Source organism: Taudactylus pleione, unplaced genomic scaffold (genome assembly GCF_031769625.1).
Source record: "Taudactylus pleione unplaced genomic scaffold, aTauple2 ptg000006l, whole genome shotgun sequence".
In the NCBI taxonomy this organism is placed as follows: domain Eukaryota; kingdom Metazoa; phylum Chordata; class Amphibia; order Anura; family Myobatrachidae; genus Taudactylus; species Taudactylus pleione.
The window spans coordinates 10,164,609-10,187,689 of NW_028284409.1; the positions used below are offsets into that span (position 1 = coordinate 10,164,609).

Sequence of the window (23,081 nt, forward strand, 5' to 3'; positions counted from 1 at the left end):
CAAGATTAATTATTTATGAATAAGAATAACACACTGCGCTAACACTTAGCGTCACAAGATTAATTATTTATGAATAAGAATAACACACTGCGCTACGTCTTACAGTTTCACAAGATTATTTATGAATAAGAATAACACACTGCACTTCCACTTACAGTGTCACAAGATTAATTATTTATGAATAAGAATAATGCACTGTGCTACAATTTTATAGTATCACAATACATGGATGATAAACTGCTGTCTGGCCGCCAGTGTCACCAAACAATAATAGTGCAGCTAAGTTGCCAACGCACACACACAAAAAAATATATATTTTTTTTACACTGGGGAAGAGCACCCCTAAATGAGGCAGCAGCCCCTTGATGAACAACACAGACAGCACCCCTTTTTGATGGACAACAAAGCACCCCTGCCGAGTGCAGACAGACCACCTGCAGAGTCACAAATACGTGGACGATAAACTGCGGAAATGTCACCGTACAATAATAGCGCAGCTAATTTGCCAACGCGTGCACACACATAAAAAAAAGCACTTTTATTTTTTTTTAAACTGGGAACGAGCACCCCTAATTGACAGAGCACCCGTCCCCCTGGACAACAGCACACCTTTATGGACTGCAGCCTTAAGGACAGGACAAAACACAGTAGCAGCCTCAGTTAATTGACAGGACAATTGACACAGCAGCTGCAGCCAGGGCTATTTCTAGAGAGGAGGGGGCCCATGTGCAGTCTCTGACACGGGCCCCCTCTCCGGCGGCTGGCAGCGCACTGAGCTGTGCGCGACCAGCACTGGAGTTATAGACTCTGGGCATTAGAGTGCACCCAGAGTCTATAGAGTATGCACAGGTCACCGGGAAAATGTTCGCATCGGCCATTTTCCCTGTACTGCGCAAACGACGGGAAAAAAGCAGCGGCGCCCATTTTCCAGTCGTTTTTACAGCGCCGGACCCCCGCACTGATGTGGGACTCCGGAGAGGTAAGTAATACTATGGGTGTAGGGTGTGCGGTGCACCCATTATAGATACACCTCTGGCTGCAGCACCCACTGAAGGAAGCCCCCCTTTATATACTGCAGCCTAAGACCCTTTATGGACAACACAGCAGCATCCTTCAGGCCAAGACCCTGACTGGACACACACACTGAGTGACTGACTACATCTGCTAGCTTCTCTCTTTACAGCCGTAGTGAAAATGGTGCCGATCGTGGGGATTTATTATATAATCCAAAACGCGCGAGAATCCGACAGCGGGAGGATGACATTTTGCCTCGTTTTGAGATCCGAGTCACACGGGATACCTCGAGCCTAGCTCGGTTCTCACCTCGGATCCGGAAGTTCGGGAGAGTCCAGTTCTCAGAGGACCGGACCCGCTCATCTCTGCTGAAATTAGTAGTGTCCCAATGCCAGCTTAAAAACTGCCACTTGGCATCTTACTGTGACTTTGGTGGTATCACAAATACCCCTACAAGTGTAGTTGTTTTATTCAAATGGTGAACTAACCACTAGCCTTGTGAGCAGTAGCATTTAAATATAGATTAATAATGCTGCTCTAGTGCCCTCCTCTGGTATAATGCAGATTTGGAAGAAATAGGCGGCACTCAGTGTCTGATGCTTTTCAAAAGTGAGGTATTGTTCAAAAAGTATTGAGTAGTATATATATATCATACTTGCCAACTCCCTGATTGTCAGGGAGACTCCCTGAAATAGAGTCTAGCAATATCCCTGATTGCACCTTACCCCCATTATGTAGCTGTTATATACTTAAGCTGGGTACACACTAAACGACATGTGTACCCAGCGATGCGACATATGATCCTCCTGCCTGACGGGTTGACATATTGGGCGGTCCGTAAACACTGGGTGATCCAGTGCCCGACCGTCCATTATGCCGACCCCAGCTGCATAGCGCTGCATGGGATCGTCAGCCGCATCGCCTGATTTGACTACACATGCAAAAGATCAAGCGATGTGGCTGCAGTCTGTGGCTGTTACAATGGTGTGGGCGGATACATCAAGCTGCGGCAGACTGTAATTGTGATCTCAATCAATTATAAAAATAGGTAAAAGTCACTTGTATAGCAGTCCTTCCATAAAATATAATAAAAGAGGGCTATATTCTTTTGTTGCTTACGCATTTCTCAGCCACCTACAGCAGACCGTTTCTTCAGAGGAAGTGATCTTAGACCCTCAGAGCTGTAATATAATTACCTGTATCACTAATTGTTTAATTAAAACAAGTATGTATTAACACTTTTAGTGGTAAATTTACTAAAGTGAGAGTTTTTAGAAGTGAGTTTTAGAAGTGATGTTGCCCATAGCAACCAATCAGATTCTACTTAACATTTAACTAGCACCTTCTAGAAGATAATAGGTAGAATCTGATTGGTTGCTATGGGCAACATCACTTTTAAAACTCACTTCTAAAAACTTTCACTTTAGTAACTTTACCCCTTACTGTATGCTGGTAAAGTGCAGGTCCTGTAATCACCCAGGGCAGACTACTGTCAAGTTACATGTCATGTACTGTAATAATGCCAGTGTTGCACGGGTGAGCCTGGACCCTGTCTTGGCTACAGTACATGAATTCTGCATCCCATTTAGACTTTCATCTACCCCTAGGGGTACATTTACTAAAGTGAGAATTTTTAGAAGTGAGTTTTAGAAGAGATGTTGCCCATAGCAAAATCCCGGCGCAGGTATAGGGACGAGACGGGAGGGGAGAGACTGTGAGTAGGACTGCAGCCGTCCGCACAGACACACATGCAGGAACAGACAAGAATACAGCCCTACACAGACCATTTGGTTATTCCTACCAGCCAGCAGAGCCTGATCAACTCTGTAACGCACATCATCAAGATAACGGTACGATACAATATATATTTTTTACATTATACCCATCTTTTTGGCTGGAGTTATCACATGGAGAGACATCAACTGCATGTGTATGGATATATTTAGAACATTAGAGACATTTACCCACAATTTATGAATAATCATACTGTGGTCTAAGCACAGTTATTTTAAGCCTTTTTGGAAAACAAGCATTTATTTCAAACGTGCACGGGCTTATCAGGAACTTTGTCTCAATTATGTGGCGAGTAGGTTGCTAATGTAACCACACAGAGCAATAACACTATTCTCATCCTACACCTGTGGTTTGATACAAGAGATACTTTTGTATCCTTTTTACTGTGAAAACAAGATCTGTGGGCCCCCATCTATACGTACTATTTATCATAATTATTTATTCTCATTTTATTTCATATGGTTATTTTTTATGTTGGTATGTTATTCATTCAATTGTTTGTGTATGTTTTATTACATTTTATATTATTAGAAAATTATTAATGTGGATTGCAGTTCTACACCTTTAGCAGCACCCCACATTCAACCACCTTTTTTTTCCATTCCCATATTTCAGAGGGTCAGCTCCTGTGTGGTAGCAGCAGTTTAGGTTAAGGATTGCAAGACAGCGAGAGTTTAGATTAACACACATTTGAGTATAGTGCCTCCTTCTCTTTCTTTGTTGAGAGTGATAAACGACCAACCAATCAGCTCCTAACTGTCATAATACAGGCTGTGTTTGAAAGATGACAGTTAGGAGCTGAGTTGCTGGTCGTTCATCACTCTCCACTTTATCACTTCCCAGAGCTTCATACATCTGCCCTAGTGTGCGGTCCACACCCACGGCCGGAGCCTGGCTGTAGCTCACTCATGAGCTCCGCCTTCCGGCTCCTGCAGAGGGTGATGACTCTCCCATAGTCGTGAGCGGGAGGACGGAGGAGCGGATGGCGGCAGACGCAGGAGCGGGGATTCAGGTAAGTGTTGTGGGGGTTTTTTTGTGTGTGTTGTTCTATATATGTAAGGGGCACTGCATGGGGGGACCACTACTGGGGTCACTGCATAGGGGGGAACACTACTGGAGGCCCTGCATAGGGGGGACCACTACTGGGGGCACTGCATAAGGGGCACTACTGGGGGCACTGTATAAGGGTGCACTACTGAGGCACTGTATAAGGGGTACTACTGGGGGCACTGAATAAAGGGCACTACTGGGGGCACTGTATAAGGGGTACTACTAGGGGCACTGTATATGGGGCACTGTATAGGGGGGACCACTACTGGGCGCACTGTATAAGGGGTAATACTGGGGGCACTGCATAGGGGGGACCACTACTGGGGGCACTGTATAAAGGACACTGCTGGGGGCACTGCATAGGGAGGCCACTACTGGGGGCACTGTATAAGGGGCACTGCATAGGGGCGACTACTACAGGGGACACTGTATAAGGGGCACTACTGGGGGCACCAGTGGTGTATCTATAATGGGTGCAGGGTGTACACCCACCCATATTTTTTAAAACTTACCTCTCCAATGTCCCGCGCCAGGTGTCAGTGCTGTACAAAAAGCCGGAAAAATGGTGGCCACAGCCACTTCTCCGGTATTTTGCGCGTGCGCAGTAGACTCCGGGCACTTTCTAGTACCCAGAGTCTACTAATGTGGCCGGCTAGCCGCATCAGTCAGCTGCCTGCCACCGGGAAGAGAGGAGGGGGCCTCCTCCTCTCTAAAGACGCACCTGGGGAACACTGCATAGGGGTGACCACAACTGTATAAGGGGCACTGCATAGGGGGTCTTCTACTGGGGTACTGTATAAGGGGCACTGCATAGGAAGGACCACTACTGGGGGCACTGTATAAGGGGCACTACTGGGGTCACTGCATGGGGGGACCACTACTGGGGGCACTGTATAAGGGGCACTGGATAGGGGGACCACTACTGGGGGCACTGCATAGGGGGTCCACTACTGGGGGCACTGCATAGGGGTGACCACAACTGGGGGCACTGTATAAGGGGCACTGCATAGGGGGGCTACTACTGGGGGTACTGTATAAGGGGCACTACTGTATAAGGGTGCACTACTGAGGGCACTGTATAAGGGGCACTACTGGGGGCACTGTATAAGGGTGCACTACTGGGGGCACTGTATAAAGGTGCACTACTGGGGCACTGTATAAGGGGACTACTGGGGAAACTGAATAAGGGGCACTGCTACTGGGGACATTGCATAAGGGGCACTACTACAGTGGGCATCGCAAGAGGGGCACTACTACTGGGGGCATTAAGGTGCATATGGAATGGAAAGGAATGTTTCCAGAGTGATGAGAAATGGTGGGTTGCCATTTTTCAGTGGCCATGCCCCTTGTGGCAGGTGGCCAAGCCCACTTTTTCAGCATGTGCCTTCAGTGCACGCACATACTTCGGGGGGTGATCCAAATACCCTAGTTACGCCACTGGTCACAGATCAGAAAGGTTGATAAGTATAAAGGGTAAGCTATGTGGGTTTTATTATGAGGTGAAGGGATTTATGTAACATAGATAACATTAATAGTGTAATATTTTTATTGGTGACAAAAATGCTCTTGGTATTATGTAGCAGTCACAAAATGCTCCCAGTATGTATTTTTATGGGGGTGACAAAAAATGGTCTTGGTATTGTACGGCAGTCGCAAAAATGGTTTCAGTACTGTGTGACGGTCACAAAGTTGTTAATGGTATTGCTTTTATTGTTTTAGTGATTTTTTTTATAGTTTACCAATGACCAATATTTTAAGAAATTAAGTATGTATGTGAACAGTTGGGTGGAGGGTATTGGGGGGAGCAGGGACGGTATTTTGTAGCTTTTCTTAGGGCATACCTGCCTACTCTCCCGGAAGTTGCAGGAGTTTCCCGAATGTGTGTGCTTATTCCCGCACTCCCAGAAGAGTAGGCAGCCCTCCCACATCTTGCCCACTTCCTAGATAAGTGAGCACTATGGGGAGGATAATCCAGTGAATTGTGGTAAACAGTGAAGGTACGGAGCCAATATGATGTGTTTCTAAGAACGCCGTTACAGGGGTGTGTATAACTTAGCCACTACGATGGTATACGCAGCATGAGAAAGGGGAAGTGTGCATCCTTATGTTGTGTGAGTCAAGAAGGGAGACGTCCCATTATAAGTCTGTGTGACATTTTTCTATTGATAGGTGTAAAGAATATTGCTGATTGCTTGAAAGAGACATATAGAGATACATAACGTTAAGGGGGGTATTCAATTAGGTGCGGGAATAGCAGAAATCACGCAAGCTGCTGGGTTTTCCTGCAGGTGCAGGATTTTTGCTATTCAGTTAATTACGTGCGTGGTTTTTCATTTTCTGAGTGCTGGGATGTTTTTTTTTCACAGCCCTAGAGCAAGTCCAATTTTTACTAAAATCCATATTTTTTTTAGGAAAAATTAACGGGATTTGCTCTGGGACCCCTGCAGCTCCCCCTCCCCCTAATGACTAATTAAGCATTTGGAAGTTTCCAGTTAGCTTAATTAGTCAATGATTACTCACCTTCCAAAGCGGTGTCTTCTTCCTCCAGGCTGTTGGGACCCGGTCTTATGCAGTAGCGGTGTGTGGTATGTGTGAGAGGGAATCGGTATGATATCCCGGCTGCCGCATGGCTGGGAGTTTGAATCCCGGCAACGGCAGCCCGACAAAACAGCAGAGCCCGGCAGCGGAAGCCCGACAGCGCTGGAAATCCCGATCGTGGTAAGGTAAGTATCTACTAATCTAACCTAACCCCCCTAACCCTCCTTAGGGGTGCCTAACCCTAACCTCCCTCCCTGTGCCTAACCCTAATCCCCCCTCTAAGTGCCTAACCCTAACCCCCCCTTCCCCGCTGCCTAAACCTAAGTCCCCCGGGTGGGGTGCCTAACCCTAAATCCCTCCCGGGGGTGCCTAACCCTAACCCTAATCCGGCGGTTAAACAGCCGCCGGCATTACATACTGATTCCATGTGAGTGTCTGTGTGACCCCTGTGTGTGTGTGAGCTCCCCCGGAGGCAGCAACAGGGAGAACTACATCTCGCAGCAGCCACCTTCCCTCCCAGCAGCCTCCTCAACTCCCAGCAGCCCTCTTCCCAGTGCAAAGAGGGGAGATGACCGGGAGTGTGGAGACCACCACACCGTTAAGTATTTTTTTTTCTCTCACACTGCGGGCCTTTTAGTGCTAAAAACCCTGCATGCATTTTTTTCAATTGGATACCTTGGGAATCGGGAGCGCGCATACCCATGCTAATCCAAAATTGGCGCAAAGTTTGAATGATTTTTTGCAATGACAACCTCACTCCCAATTGAACATGCCCCTAAGTGTTTGGACAAAATAGTGCACTCATGGCTGTGATACATAACTGCTAGAGTGCTCAGTCTAAGTACTGAGGGCCTGATTCAGAGCCGCTTGTAAGCGGCCGCTCGTTTGCTCCGAGCGATGTTCGCACAACTGTGCATGCGTATGGGTCGTAATGCGCATGCGCCAACCAGTCATTGCGGTCGGAAATCGAGCGCTCGCAAAATAGCGAGTGCCTGCTAATTTGAGTGACAGGATGAGGCGTTTGTGGGTGGTAACAGGGGAAGGTGCTTGAAAACGGGGAGTGGAGATCCGAACGCAGGCGTGCCAAACCATCAAAACGGGCGTTTTCAGGGTGTGCATAATTAACAAAGCAGCGTCATCGGCCACGTCACTTGGTTGTTTCTTAGCCTGAACTGCTCGCATGATTGCGGTAGGAAAATCCAACCACAAGCACTGCGAGCAGTTCAGACGCCTTTCAATGTACTCGATTAATCTAATAAATAGCGGAGATGATGTAGGATGCGAGCGGCCAGGGGGCGTCTTTACAAAATAGCGAGCGCATGTTTCGTTCGCTCGCTCAGACATAGAGGTGTCAACAGACTGCAAAGAGCGAGTGCTCAATTTAAATAGCCGGCCCCTTTTTCTGAACGAGCGAGCGCAAATAGCGTCCGGCTCTGAATCAGGCCCTGAGAGATATATACGAGAAAGCTGAACATACTGCTTTTTTACTTGATGAGCAGCATTAGATGCTAACTTTTGACTTATTGTGGATGCATTATTGGGGATTACAAATACATGCAGGTAATAGGACAGTGACCACCTAGCAAGAGAGTACTCAGACAAAAGAACTTGTGCTTAGCTATAATTAAATGACTGATCAGTCTTGGGTATTTATGATCTTTATTGCTATTTTATATATATATGTGAAAGTTACTGCATATATTCAGAATATAATGTGTTGAAGGAGTTGAGGAATTGCATTTTCTACTTAATAATAGGTAAAGAGGTGCTGCAGCAGCCTTAAGAAGTGTATTTGATTGTTAATAGAAATGCAATTTGTTAGTTATTCATCAAAGGAAATGAAATGCATATTTGTGTCGCATTGTATGTAATTTGCATAGTGATAATTACTTTCTACATATTTGCAGCTTATTCTTTATTGTGTGAAGTCCCATTTCATTTGTATGCTGCCAGCTATACATGTATACCTTACACCTGGACCTGCGTCCTATTACTCCCTTTAATAAATTTGCCAGGTTATAAATTATTTCACTGTGTATGGGCCTGGACTCTCTGCTGTAGTCTGAGAAGGATAAGCTAGTGAAGTCGTTGCATGCCAGAAGAGGGAAGGTCCAATGGAGCTGCTGTCTCTATTAAAAGGTAGAGACAGCAGAGAATGAGAATGTGAATCTGTCTCCTGATAATAGTGTCCAAGGCAGGGACCGCGCATCCACAATAGCAGTCACTCAGAGTGGAGGAGAGCAAGCGTCTACAGTTGCAGTAGCATTACTACCACATCACTTACTATGATGCACTATTTTGGAGCATCCAGGCTCCCCAGTTGCTCTGGGAGATGATCATAATATAGATAGTAGCAGCAGGTACAGATCTCTAAAGGACAGCTGACAGGTTCCACCTTAATTCCTGGCCTGCAAGTAACAGTGTTGAGCAGATAGTAGAGAGATTAACCACAATCTGCGATCAAAGAACTTTGCCAGAATTAAAAAATGGGATTCTATTCCAGACAACAGTACCCAGGAGAATCGCTTTGTGAATTTCAAGTGTCTGGAACCAGTTCACCCCCGGAAGTTGCATTTCCTGAGTTGCTGGGGTACCCAGACTCACATCACCATTATCCCCTCAAGAGCCAGTTAGAGAGCCAGTCCAAGCGTTACAAGAGCAACTTACTGATTTGGCTCTCATTGTAAATAATCTGAAAAATGTAAAATGATGATGGCTTCAGTTATATTAATGCCACCAAGAAGTACAGGCAGACACTTCTATGACCAGTTAGATTCCGGCCGATTTGCAGGAGATGTACAGTGGTCATGTAGAAAGGATTTGCCAGAGATCTGAGCCTTTAAACTCTGAGACCCAAATGCTGAGGACCGCCCCTCAGGAGTGGTGGTCTAGCTATATCAGAAGAAGCCCTATCTTCAACATTAAAGTCAATTGAGTGGCCACACCAGCATTACTAGACAAAGGGGGGTAATTCAATTAAATGCAATGTTGAATAGTTCCCGGAGCTATTCAATTGGCCGCCCTGTTAACCCGCGACTTGAGGATTTCTACCCGCACTCTCCTGTGGTGTTAGTAGAAATCTAACTAAACTAAAGCCTTAATGCTAGTAGTGAAAATATATATAAAGAAGTACTGAATGTCAGAATATATTAAAATATTTTATTAAATGTAATACAATCTTTCACCAGCCGGTTATAAAACTTAACATTAAAATACAATGAATTACCACCATACATATAATATTCATCTATCCTATCGAGGAAATGAAACACTATTGTCTTAATAACGCTCTAGCAGCAGTAAATAACAAATTAGCAATCACTGTGCAATGCAATTTCAATTAGTAGCATATGCTTATTAGTGGCAGTAACACTGATCTCAATCTCCATCTGTACACACTGTAATCCACGTTGTAAGCTTAACTGTTTTGTTAGTAGCCCATGTTTTGTTAGTAGCCCATGTTTTGTTAGTAGCTGTACATTGATTTCAAGTATCTATTTGTAGCCAACGTTGTTATCAATTGTAACGCAACACAGTCACAGCAACTGTTAGTTTAGTATATGATTAGTTACACTTGTTCGTATTAAGGGCCTGATTCAGACCTGCTCGCGAGCACTGGGCGCTCACAAGCAGTTCGATGTTGGGCCAGTGCGCATGCGCACGACGGACCCGGCTCCGTCATGAGCATGCGCAAGACCCGGATAGCGATGGGCAAGCCGTCGCGATGGGTCTCGCTACAAAGGGGGCGTGCTGTCGATGGTGAGTGACAGCACACCCCCTTTGGTGGGCGTGCCGGGGGCGTGGCTGGCCAGACAGAGTGATGTCAGTGGGAGTGCTTTTGGCACTGATAGAGCCAAAAGCACTCCAGGGCTTGCGGCAGACGAGACCCTACCACAAGGGTCTCGTCACAAGCCCGATGGTCGCGATGGTCTTGACCATCGCAACCATCTTTTTGGCCGCTCGCTATAGCTGTGGGTGGTCACCCACAGCTATGCGAGCGGCCAAGAGGCCGCTCGAAAATTCAGAGGGACGGCCCTGATTCAGAGCGAGCGCTCTGTCAGAGCGTCCGGCTCTGAATCAGGGCCTAAGTTTATAGGAAACATCCAGCAACCAAAACTTGTAGGAGAAGTGAATTCCAATTAGTATGCACCATTGATTATTCAGGGTTCTATTAATACCCCTTTTACACCAGAGCTAAAACCCGGGTTATTGCAGGGTTAATCCGGGTAGCTCCTTGGTGTAAAAGGGGACTGGGTTAAATTCCCGGGAGAAGTGACCCGGCAATCCAACCCAGGTAACTTGCAGGGTTTAACACTGGAATGACCCATGAAACCCTGCAGTGTAAACGGCGCGATCCGGGTCATGATAACCTGGATCATGCCACATGCCTGCTGATTGGCTGACATCATCTCCAAGAATCCAGTTCAATGCCGGAAAAGCCGGGTCACTGCAGACCCGGCTCCGGTGTGAACGGCGCCGACTTGGGAATATCGGTGCCGGCTAAATTCCGGGTCTGATCTGGTTTGGAACCCTGTTCCAACCTCCGGGTCAGACCCAGAATTTAGGTATAGAAGCAGTATTACTAAGCTTTGTTAGGAGATAAAGTAAACGGTGATAAGGTACCAGCCAATCAGCTCCTAACTGCCATTTTTCAAACACAGCCTGTGACATGGCAGTTAGGATATGATTGGCTGGTACCTTATCACTGATTGGCTGGTACCTTATCATTCACTTTATCTCCTAACACAGCTTAGTAAATAGACCCCTCAATCACAGTCACTTGAGATGTTTATAGTTGTATGGACTGCTTATTCTCAGCAGTAAAAATTGAATCATACATTTCTTCAAATGTTACAAAAGTCCATTCATGTTTATATATAATAGCAAACTGAAAAGTTAATGAACCGATGGAAATAGTTGTCCTCTGTGTGACAATGTGGAGCAGCGATTCCTCCCAGCTGCTGGTTGCACTTCCGGTTTTGCTATTATATCCAGAGGCTATTGCAAGCTCAATTCACCTCCATTCAGGACCTGTACACCGGCAGGCTAAGGATAGTAGTGATTTCCCATTACGTGTTTCTCCGCCTCCAATCGCATTAACTGCTTCCTCAGAAGGTGACATCCTACTTTTGGGCTTCCTTTATATAGCCCCTAAGCGGCAGTTTGCGCATGCTCAATGGGCTGTCTTCCAAACCTCGTTCTCATTTAGACCACATGAGCAATAGTATGTAGTGCGTTCCATTTACTTATTACGGGTTCTCCTTACTTCCTTATTCATCGGACATCACTCAAATCTATAAATAAGTGTTAAAAGATTTATAATATATATTTAAATACCTAGCACCTACCATACTGCAGCTTATTCATATACAATAAACATATTAATATTAATTTTAAAAACATTAAGTAATTATGTAATCTATTTAATATATCAGTCACGTCAAGGGCAGCTGTATTATCTACATTAAATATTCCTAAAATGATACAAAAAGTACCAGAGCCTTATATCTAATTACAATATTATATATAACATTGACCAAATTTGCACTATCCCTTAAGGAAAAAAATACCAAATCCACAACCATAAATAGCTTAAGTTCAAAACTTACTCACAATACACATATTTATATGATATATAATATAATATTCCATAAGGGAACCTTTAATATCAAGGACCAGGTTTTAAAAGTAACAGTAGCGGACTTAGCATGTGTGCTAACAGCATCGCAGGTGGCACTTAAGATGGAGAGTGCGTTTACCACAACTAAACACCCGTCATTAGGTGCCGTAAACTGCATCTTCCGCAATAGGGACAAATAAATAGTTCCGGGCACTCATTCCCAGAGCAATTCAACATCACATTTATTTGAATTGCCCCCAGGATGCCAAGTGACAACAATACATTTGTCTAAATTCAAAGAATATTGGAGCGGAGATGAGATTATTTTGCCCCCTTCAAATTAGCTCCAACTGCTAGCAAGTGATGGAGTACAGGGAGCCAACCAAAGAATTAAGCCAAGCCCACCTACCTCTTTAAAGGTGTATCATTGCCAATATATGTGAAAAAGAAGTACCCCTAAGTGATTACCGTTCTACAGAATTGCCCAGAGGAACTGATCACAGCCCTAGAAAATGAATTGGGAACATTGGTGGGACCTGGGAGGAGAGCAGTGCAGCAGACAGTAAGGTTACTAGAACGGCATCAAAGATTTGTTAACTGAGAGGAAACATTTTGTGGAGAGTTGTATAGTTTAATGGGCCTGATTCAGAGCCGGACGCTATTTGCGCTCGCTCGTTCAGAAAAAGGGGCCGGATATTTAAATAGAGTGCTCGCTCTTTGTGGTCTGTTGACGCCTCTATGTCTGAACGAGAGAACGAAAAATGCGCTCGCTATTTTTAAAAAAACGCCCCCTGGCCGCTCGCATCCTACGTCATCTCCGCTATTTATTGATTAATCGAGTACATCGAAAGGCATCTGAACTGCTCGCAGTGCTTGTGGTCGCATTTTCCTACCGCAATCATGTGAGCAGTTCAGGCTAAAAGACAACCAAGTGACGTGGTCGATGACGCTGCTTTGTTAATTATGCACACCCTTAAAACGCCCGTTTTTACCTTTAAGCACGCCTGCGTTCGGATCTCCACTCCCCGTTTTCAAGCACCTTCCCCTGTTACCACCCACAAACGCCTCATTCTGTCACTCAAATTAGCAGGCATTCGCTATTTTGTGAGCACACAATTTCCGACCACAATGACTGGTTCGCATACTGGGCATACTGGGCAACTACAGGGGCCTCACTACTGGGGGTAACTACAGGGGCCTACTACTGGGGGCAACTACAGGGGCTTCACTACTGGGGGCAACTACAGGGGCTCACTACTTTGGGCAACTACAGGGTGCTCACTACTGGGGCAACTACAGGGGCCTCACTACTGGGGGCAACTACAGAGGGCTCACTACTGGGGGCAACTACTTGGGGCAACTACAGGGGCCTCACTACTGGGGGTAACTACAGGGGCCTCACTACTGGGGGCAACTACAGGGTGCTCACTACTGGGGCAACTACAGGGGCCTCACTACTGGGGGCAACTACAGGGGCCTCACTACTGGGGGCAACTACAGGGGCCTCACTACTGGGGGCAACTACAGGGGGCTCATTACTGGAGGCAACTACAGGGGGCTCACTACTGGGGGCAACTACAGGGGGCTCACTACTGGGGGCAACTACTGGGGGCTCACTACTGGGGGCAACTACATGGGGCTCACTACTGGGGGCAACTACAGGGGCTCACTACTGGGGGCAACTACAGGGGCCTCACTACTGGGGGCAACTACAGGGGCCTCTCTACTGGGTGCAACTACAGGAGTCTCACTACTGGGGGCTCACTACTGGGTGTAACTACAAGTGGCTCACTACTGGGGGCAACTACCGGGGGCTCACTACTGGAGGTACTGCATAGGGGGACCATTACTGGCGGGCACTGCATAGGGGGACCACTACTGGGGGCATTATATAAAAGGAACTGCATAAGGGGCGGCGGCGGCAGCTGGGGGTGGCATAGGTGCTGGGGGGTGGTACATTTTAGTTTGGGGGGGGCACCAACATTTATCTCGCCTCCGGACACCTGGGATGAAGTTACGCCACTGCTCCCAACCATCCCAATTTTGGCGGTAGTCCCGCTTTTCGGGCATCTATTCACAGGTGAGAGGTAACCCTTTAGCATATTTTGCAACAGTAGCATCTCACTTTATGCTAAAGCTAGCATCAGCCCTTCCCCTGGTGTATAAGTCTGCATCTGAATGTGTGTGCAAATCGATCGCACCATCAAAACTTGCACTAGCCCCAGGCTTGATGCAGAATCTTCATCATAATATGTCCTCCAATGTGAGTGTTTATGTTGGAAGAGGTGCACTCCGCGTTGTCTCCCTACGTTACATGCTGGGCAGCCAGTGCCCTATCACTGTCATGACCTATGAGTCTCTTCTCTGTATGTCCTCAATAATTAGAGGACATGCCCTTGAAAGGCTGTGTCTCATACGGGAGATACTACAACCTCACTGTGCCACCACTGATTACCAGGAGTACAGCATACCACTATTGTGTGCATAGACAGGTGCTACTCTGTTTAGGCACACCACCTGCATTTACCCTGAAGCTCCCGGCTGGATCTGTCTCTTACCACTGGATGTGCATGCTAGCATTAACCCTGTGTTACCGTGCATCCTGCCAGTTAATAAACCAACAAGCACAGCTAAGCTATTCACCGTGTGGTCTGACCTCCATCGCACACTGCTGACCCCTATCAACGGGATCTGGTCAAAATCCCGACAGTCGGGATGCCGGCACTTAGAATGCCGGCCCTGGAAACCCAACACCTGTCAGAATCCCGGTGCTGGCATCCCGATGGTAAGTACTGGGGTTAGTGGGAGGGTTAGGGTTAGGATTAGGGGTTCGGGTTAGGCATTGGGGGGGTGGGGGTGTTAGGATTAGGCACTAAGGGGGAGGTTAGGTTTAGGCACCAGGGAGGGAGGGTTAGGTTTAGGTATCAGGGAGGGAGGGTTATATGGTAGGGAGAGAATTAAGATACTGACCTACCCTAACCCTGTAGGGATGCCAGCGTCGGGATTCTGACCACCGGGATTCTGACCGACGACATCCCGTACCAAAGCCCTATCAACACCAAAGGACTGAAAATAGTTTAAAGTAAATGCCTCATGGCCTGATTCTGCAAGGATCATAATCGCAATGCTGCACAGAACCAGCTTTGCAATTGCGACCCTTGCACATATGGTAATGCATCATGCCTCCTGTGCATTACTTATCCGAGCTGCATTGTCCAACGCAACTTCGGATAATCTGCGTACCATCGGCCGGCTGCAGTGACCCATGGGGTCCCGCAGCCGGCTGCCGCAGTTTTCAGGAAGAGGTCAGGTTTCTTCCTTTCCCCACAAAGGCAGTAACACGCCTCCATTTCGGGAAACGGAGGGCATCGCCGCCCCCTCCCCGCCCCTAAATGGCAACAGACTGTCAATCACTGACTGTCTGCTGCCAGTTTACGTGCGGCCTCGCAGACTCATTCTGCACATGCGTAAAACAGGTCTGGCGCCTGCGCAGATTCCCAAACATCGGGAATCTGCGTTCAGCAGTGCACTAGCCTGCATTACTGAATTAGGCCCTCAGTTCACAACCAGTTCAGCAACACACTTGCGACAATACCTTAATACGCCCATAAAACGCCCATAAGACAGATTGGGGCCTATGTACTAAGCCTTGGAGAGAGATAAAGTGGATAGAGATAAAGTATCAACCAATCAACTCCTGTCACTTTACAGAATGTGGACCTCATTCAGAGACGCTCGCTTTTTGCGCACTGAATGAGGGCGAACATTTTTTTTTTTTAAACCAGCCTCCTGGCCGCTCGCTAAGCTGTGGGTGACCACCCACAGCTTTTGCGAGTGGCCAGGTGATGGTCGTGATTATCGCAACCATCGGGCTTGCGACGAGACCCTTGTGGTAGAGTCTCGTCTGCCGCAAGCCCCAGTGAGCTTGCTGCTCAAATAGAGCAGGAAGCTCACTACTGACATCACGAGTTATGTCAGTAGGGCCGCCCACAAATGGCAGGCGTTCCTTCAGGAACGCCTCTGTTTGTCCAGCCACCCCCCTTCCCCGCCTACAAAATGGGGTGAGCTGTCGATCAACATCAACAGCCGCCCCGTTTGTAGCAAGGCACGGAGCAAGTGAATTTCTCACGCGCTGCGCAGTACCCTGCCATCGACCCGCTTGTAAAAAATACTCGGTGTGGTGGTCTCCACACTCCCGGTCATCTCCCTTCTTTGCACTGGGAAGAGGGCTGCTGGGAGTTGAGGAAGCTGCTTGGAGGGAAGGTGGCTGCTGTGAGATGTAGTTCTCCCTGTTGCTGCCTCCGGGGGAGCTCACACACACACAGGGGTCACACAGACACTCACATGGAATCGGTATGTAATGCCGGCGGCTGTTTAACTGCCGACAGCGGCAGCCCGACGGATCGAAATCCCGACTGCAGCAAGTAAATACCCTAACCCTCTCCTCTCCCTACCCTAACCCTCCCTTAGTGGTGCCTAACCTTAACTTCTCCCCCTAGTGCCTAACCCTAACCTTAACCTCCCCTCCCCGCACCCTAAACCTAACCCTCCCGGGGAGGTGCCTAACCCGAACTCCCCCTAGTGGTGCCTAACCCTAACCCCCCCTTTCCCTACCCTAACCCTCCCAGGGGGGGTGCCTAAACCTAAGTCCCCCCCGGGGGGTCCCTATAACTAACCCTCCCCCCAGCAGCTAAACACTAAGACACATGGCATACCTTTGTTCAGCGGCCAGGTGATGGTCGCGATTATCGCAACCATCGGGCTTGCGACGAGACCCTTGTGGTAGAGTCTCGTCTGCTGCAAGCCCCAGTGAGCTTGCTGCTCAAATAGAGCAGGAAGCTCACTACTGACATCACGAGTTATGTCAGTAGGGCCGCCCACAAATGGCATGCATTCCTTCAGGAACGCCTCTGTTTGTCCAGCCACCCCCCTTCCCCGCCTACAAAATGGGGCGAGCTGTCGATCAACATCAACAGCCGCCCCGTTTGTAGCAAGCCACGGAGCGAGTGAATTTCTCACTCGCTACGGGGCTTGCGCACACGTGCACAGTGCCCTGCCATCGACCCGCTTGCGAGCACATAGCGCTTACGAGCGGGTCTGAATGAGGGCCTGTGTTTGAAAAATGACAGTTAGAAGCTGGTTGGTTGGTACTTTATCTCCCTCCACTTTATCTCTCCAAGACTTAGAGTTAGTACATAGACCCCTGTTTCTATGTGCTTCTGAAAAATCACCTCCCTGTCACTGCCCAAGAATGCCCAATACATTTCCAGTACATTTCACACTTCTCCATCACAACTGCAATTCTGTGCGTACACAGAGTATAACGCATGTGCCATACAAGTTTTTAGGGTTGGTCACACATGAATAGCAGTAGAAAACACCTAACTTCATGAACGTTGGCATTGTGTGCAACTGAATCAGACCCTCAATGTTGTGGAGTATAAATTTTGCTATGGGCCACACATAGCAGTGTCTCTCCTCAATGATTCTGGTAAAGAGAGTGTTTTGAGAGGAGGGATGGTGCTGATAAGTCTGACAGGGGGCCGCAGAAAACTGCTTTCTAGTCACAGGCTGAAGTGTGCCTGTGACTAAGAAGCAATTTGCAGTAGTGATCATCAGTGCTGCGGCCCCGTCAGACTTAGCCCAGTCGCTCCTCTCATTCAGTACTCATTCAAAAGTGGGTGGAAGTTGGAGGCAGGCCCCGTAGGTGCTGGGGACCCCATAGCAACCACATCCCCTGTACCCACAGTAGCTCTCTTTCATCAGAAGTATTCTCTTCAGACGATGAGGTATCTACCAACACCAGGGCATTTTGATGAACTTTAGGACTCTGATGCACCGTTCTTTCCAAAATGTTGCTCTGTACTGGGTCACTGGAATTCTGTGATCTGTATCTGTATAACTTTCTTCCTCGGCATGGAGCATAATGATATCACTGACGATAATAATTTCTGCGGTTTTGGCAGTACCAGTGTGAGTCAAGATTGGCTTTTGCTTTGAACTGGAGCACCCAACAGGATCAGTCACATTTGTGGCTTCTCCATGTACCACATCAAATTTTACAATCTCTCCTTATTCCAGGCTTCGAAGATTCTTTCTAGGATTGTTCTTCCGAGTGACAGTGTACTACACAAATATATCTTTCTTGGTGCTACTTCGATTAATAAAGCCATAGCTATATCACACATTGGGCCTGATTCAGAGCCGCTCGTAAGCGGCCGCTCGTTCGCTCCGAGCGATGTTCGCACAACTGGGTCGCAATTGCAAAGCTGGTTCTGTGCAGCATTGCGATTATGATCCTTGCAGAATCAGGCCATGAGGCATTTACTTTAAACTATTTTCAGTCCTTTGGTGTTGATAGGGCTTTGGTACGGGATGTCGTCGGTCAGAATCCCGGTGGTCAGAATCCCGACGCTGGCATCCCTACAGGGTTAGGGTAGGTCAGTATCTTAATTCTCTCCCTACCATATAACCCTCCCTCCCTGATACCTAAACCTAACCCTCCCTCCCTGGTGCCTAAACCTAACCTCCCCCTTAGTGCCTAATCCTAACACCCCCACCCCCCCAATGCCTAACCCGAACCCCTAATCCTAACCCTAACCCTCCCACTAACCCCAGTACTTACCATCGGGATGCCAGCACCGGGATTCTGACAGGTGTTGGGTTTCCGGGGCCGGCATTCTAAGTGCCGGCATCCCGACTGTCGGGATTTTGACCAGATCCCGTTGATAGGGGTCAGCAGTGTGCGATGGAGGTCAGACCACACGGTGAATAGCTTAGCTGTGCTTGTTGGTTTATTAACTGGCAGGATGCACGGTAACACAGGGTTAATGCTAGCATGCACATCCAGTGGTAAGAGACAGATCCAGCCGGGAGCTTCAGGGTAAATGCAGGTGGTGTGCCTAAACAGAGTAGCACCTGTCTATGCACACAATAGTGGTATGCTGTACTCCTGGTAATCAGTGGTGGCACAGTGAGGTTGTAGTATCTCCCGTATGAGACACAGCCTTTCAAGGGCATGTCCTCTAATTATTGAGGACATACAGAGAAGAGACTCATAGGTCATGACAGTGATAGGGCACTGGCTGCCCAGCATGTAACGTAGGGAGACAACGCGGAGTGCACCTCTTCCAACATAAACACTCACATTGGAGGACATATTATGATGAAGATTCTGCATCAAGCCTGGGGCTAGTGCAAGTTTTGATGGTGCAATCGATTTGCACACACATTCAGATGCAGACTTATACACCAGGGGAAGGGCTGATGCTAGCTTTAGCATAAAGTGAGATGCTACTGTTGCAAAATATGCTAAAGGGTTACCTCTCACCTGTGAATAGATGCCCGAAAAGCGGGACTACCGACAAAATTGGGATGGTTGGGAGCAGTGGCGTAACTTCATCCCAGGTGTCCGGAGGCGAGATAAATGTTGGTGCCCCCCCCAAACTAAAATGTACCACCCCCCAGCACCTATGCCACCCCCAGCTGCCGCCGCCGCCCCTTATGCAGTTCCTTTTATATAATGCCCCCAGTAGTGGTCCCCCTATGCAGTGCCCGCCAGTAATGGTCCCCCTATGCAGTACCTCCAGTAGTGAGCCCCCGGTAGTTGCCCCCAGTAGTGAGCCACTTGTAGTTACACCCAGTAGTGAGCCCCCAGTAGTGAGACTCCTGTAGTTGCACCCAGTAGAGAGGCCCCTGTAGTTGCCCCCAGTAGTGAGGCCCCTGTAGTTGCCCCCAGTAGTGAGCCCCTGTAGTTGCCCCCAGTAGTGAGCCCCATGTAGTTGCCCCCAGTAGTGAGCCCCCAGTAGTTGCCCCCAGTAGTGAGCCCCCTGTAGTTGCCCCCAGTAGTGAGCCCCCTGTAGTTGCCTCCAGTAATGAGCCCCCTGTAGTTGCCCCCAGTAGTGAGGCCCCTGTAGTTGCCCCCAGTAGTGAGGCCCCTGTAGTTGCCCCAGTAGTGAGCACCCTGTAGTTGCCCAAAGTAGTGAGCCCCTGTAGTTGCCCCCAGTAGTGAGGCCCCTGTAGTTACCCCCAGTAGTGAGGCCCCTGTAGTTGCCCCAAGTAGTTGCCCCCAGTAGTGAGCCCTCTGTAGTTGCCCCCAGTAGTGAGGCCCCTGTAGTTGCCCCAGTAGTGAGCACCCTGTAGTTGCCCAAAGTAGTGAGCCCCTGTAGTTGCCCCCAGTAGTGAAGCCCCTGTAGTTGCCCCCAGTAGTAGGCCCCTGTAGTTACCCCCAGTAGTGAGGCCCCTGTAGTTGCCCCCAGTAGTGAGCATCCTGTAGTTGCCCCCAGTAGTGAGCCCCTGTAGTTGCCCCCAGTAGTGAGCATCCTGTAGTTGTCCCCAGTAGTGAGCCCCTGTAGTTACCCCCAGTAGTGAGGCCCCTGTAGTTGCCCCCAGTAGTGAGCATCCTGTAGTTGCCCCCAGTAGGGAGCATCCTGTAGTTGTTCCCAGCAGTGAGCCCCTGTAGTTGCCCCCAGTAGTGATGGCCCCACCACGCGCACACACACAAAAAAAACAAAAAAAAAACACTTACCTTTATCCCCGCTCCAGTGCTGCTGCCGTCCATCCCCGGCGTCCGTTCCTCGGCACTATGGGAGTGACGTCATTACGCACCCCTTGCATCCTCCGTAGTTACGCCAATAGAGGTGGAGCGCCGATCAGCAGCGCTCCTTCTCCACGCAGCTCCCGGGGACAATGGAGCCAGGTGCCCCCTTTAGGACTGACACCCGGCGGCAAATGACTCCATTGTCTCCGGGAGTTCCGCCACTGGTTGGGAGGTATGAATGAATGCAGCACCAATGTGCCTTTGACTTCTCTAATTATAAGTGACATGAGCAGATTACCAATAGTTGGTCAACTGCGTAACCATCGGCATTGCGTCCATCTCTGATTCAACCCCAAAGTGTAATTAAGAAAAATCCAGCATGTACTGTATGCTTTCATCTTGGCTCACAGGTGGTGATTCAGAGGTGAACGCAGGAAAACCATTGTCCATTGGTTTCCCTCTGTGCATGTGCCGTGATGGTTACTGCACAGAGACGGTTGCTAATGAGCCGCGCTTGCAGCTGCTGTTGCAATAGCGGTTGCAGGAATATACTAATTCCAGCCTTCCCTTTGTGCTCCACAGTGCGATGGAGGGTACGAGTGGTGAGACGCCCACTCTCAGGCTCCGTAGTCTGTACATATGTGATTTAGATTGTAAACACGCCAATATCAACGTAACACCGGTGGCTCCATCAACATTTGCGGTAGCCTAGGGTCTACTCTAGCTACTCTTCTCAAATGCAACATTTAATTTCTATGGGTGTTTCTGGGTGGTAACTGGGGGGTGGCTACAAGTTGTTGCTACATCCTTTCTGTTGACTATTTGAAATTAATAATAGTTTTTTTTTTCTTAAATAGTGAACCTATACTAATTCCCTCCACACCCTTCTTTGACCAGTTGCCTAAAATACAGTATGTATGAACGTTCCTCAATTCCCATATGTTGTGCTGGGAATATCTATGACTATGCCATCTTCTTCGCTCTTTACATTCAGGCAAAAACCACATCCTTTTAATTCCACCCATGTTCTACTCACCACTCTTAAAAGATATGTCCTTTCCCACTCCTGATGAAAGCATGGTGCCAGGCTACTTGAAAATAAGTTAAGCCCTCTTGGCATCCTCTCTGGCCAGCAACTATTATATTGATATATATTTTAGCAGTTAAGATTAATTTGGGCCTGATTCAGGTCTGGAAGCTAGTGAGTCTATGGGCCTGATTCTGCAAGGATTGTAATTGCAAAGCTGCACTCAGGCAGCATTGCAATTGTGACTCTTGCAGATATGGTAATGCAGTCCAACGCAGCATCGGATGGGGTCCCGCAGCCAGCCGCTGCAGTTTAAAAGAAGAGGCCAGGAAGATCCTGGCTTCTCCCCTCCCCCGCAACGGCGGCAATATGCTTCCGTTTCGGGAAACGGAGAGCATCATCGCCCTCTCCCCGCCCACAAACGGCAGCAGACTGTCAATCACTGACAGTCTGCTGCCAATCTGCGAGCAAGTTAACAGGGCCCATTATGCACACTCGCAGAATGGGTCCAGCGCCTGCACAGATTCAAAAAACATCGGGAATCTGTATTCAGCAGAGCACTGCTGAATCAGCCCTATGAACGGAATTGCGGTTATCAGAAAACTGCGCATATGCAGGACCCGTTTCCTACAGACACCTCCTGCTGCATTTGCATTTGAGATGGATGGAATATCACAGCTGCTTGTGTGCAGCTCTGCAATTCTGTCCATCTATGAATCAGACCCCAGGTTCCGTAGATCATTTGATGTTATCCTTATTCTGACTTCAGCTATTGCTATGACCATGATTTGGTTGCCGCAGCTCCAACAGGAATGATTAAGCATCATAATGTCTTTCTCCTGCCCTTGACCTTGGTGTGTACAATTGGGTCTGTTTGGCTATTATCAGTTTGAACTTGGAAGTTTCTTATTGTACTTTATCTGCACAGATAATATTATCGGTGTACATTTGTATTATTATTATTCATATGTAGCCAGATTTCACCCTCTATAGACTCTCTAAAATAGCTGCCAGTACTGTTAATGTGATTTTTGAGTACATAAGTCCCTTCTTCAGTAATCTTTTCCTGCTTGTCCCCTGATTATTAACCATTTGTAATCCTAAATCCCTGAATTTCCAGCCTTTTTAGATAACTTACAGCTATCCGTTACCACCCACAAAAGCCCTCTGAGAATCACTCTCTTTGCGTCCAAATTCGTTCTATGTCTCGGTAACCATCGAAACGCATGTGCAGTGCAACGTGGACATATGCGCAGACTGAAAACATTGACCGCTTGCGTCCAACGTTGACACTGATTCCACCTCTGGCTTTAGTGCTGGGAAGGTGAGTGGTGCACCCTCTGTGCTGTGCCCACTTTTACCCCTTTAATAAAATGGATTTTTATGTAAAGATCAAAATGTTGCTCTCAGTCAGGTGCCACAGTCCAGACATCTACAGTATGTAGCTCAGAATCCTGGACAAAACAGAGAATCTTTATGTACAGGGTATTGATTCAGGT

At 48.0% G+C, this 23,081-nt stretch overlaps 1 protein-coding gene across 2 annotated transcripts in view; it reads left to right on the top strand.

Annotated features, from left to right (window-relative positions):
* The window catches only part of PDE7B (phosphodiesterase 7B), a 540,312-nt gene that overhangs the window by 241,411 nt on the left and 275,820 nt on the right, over positions 1-23,081 (top strand). The gene's annotated exons all lie outside the window — the stretch shown is intronic.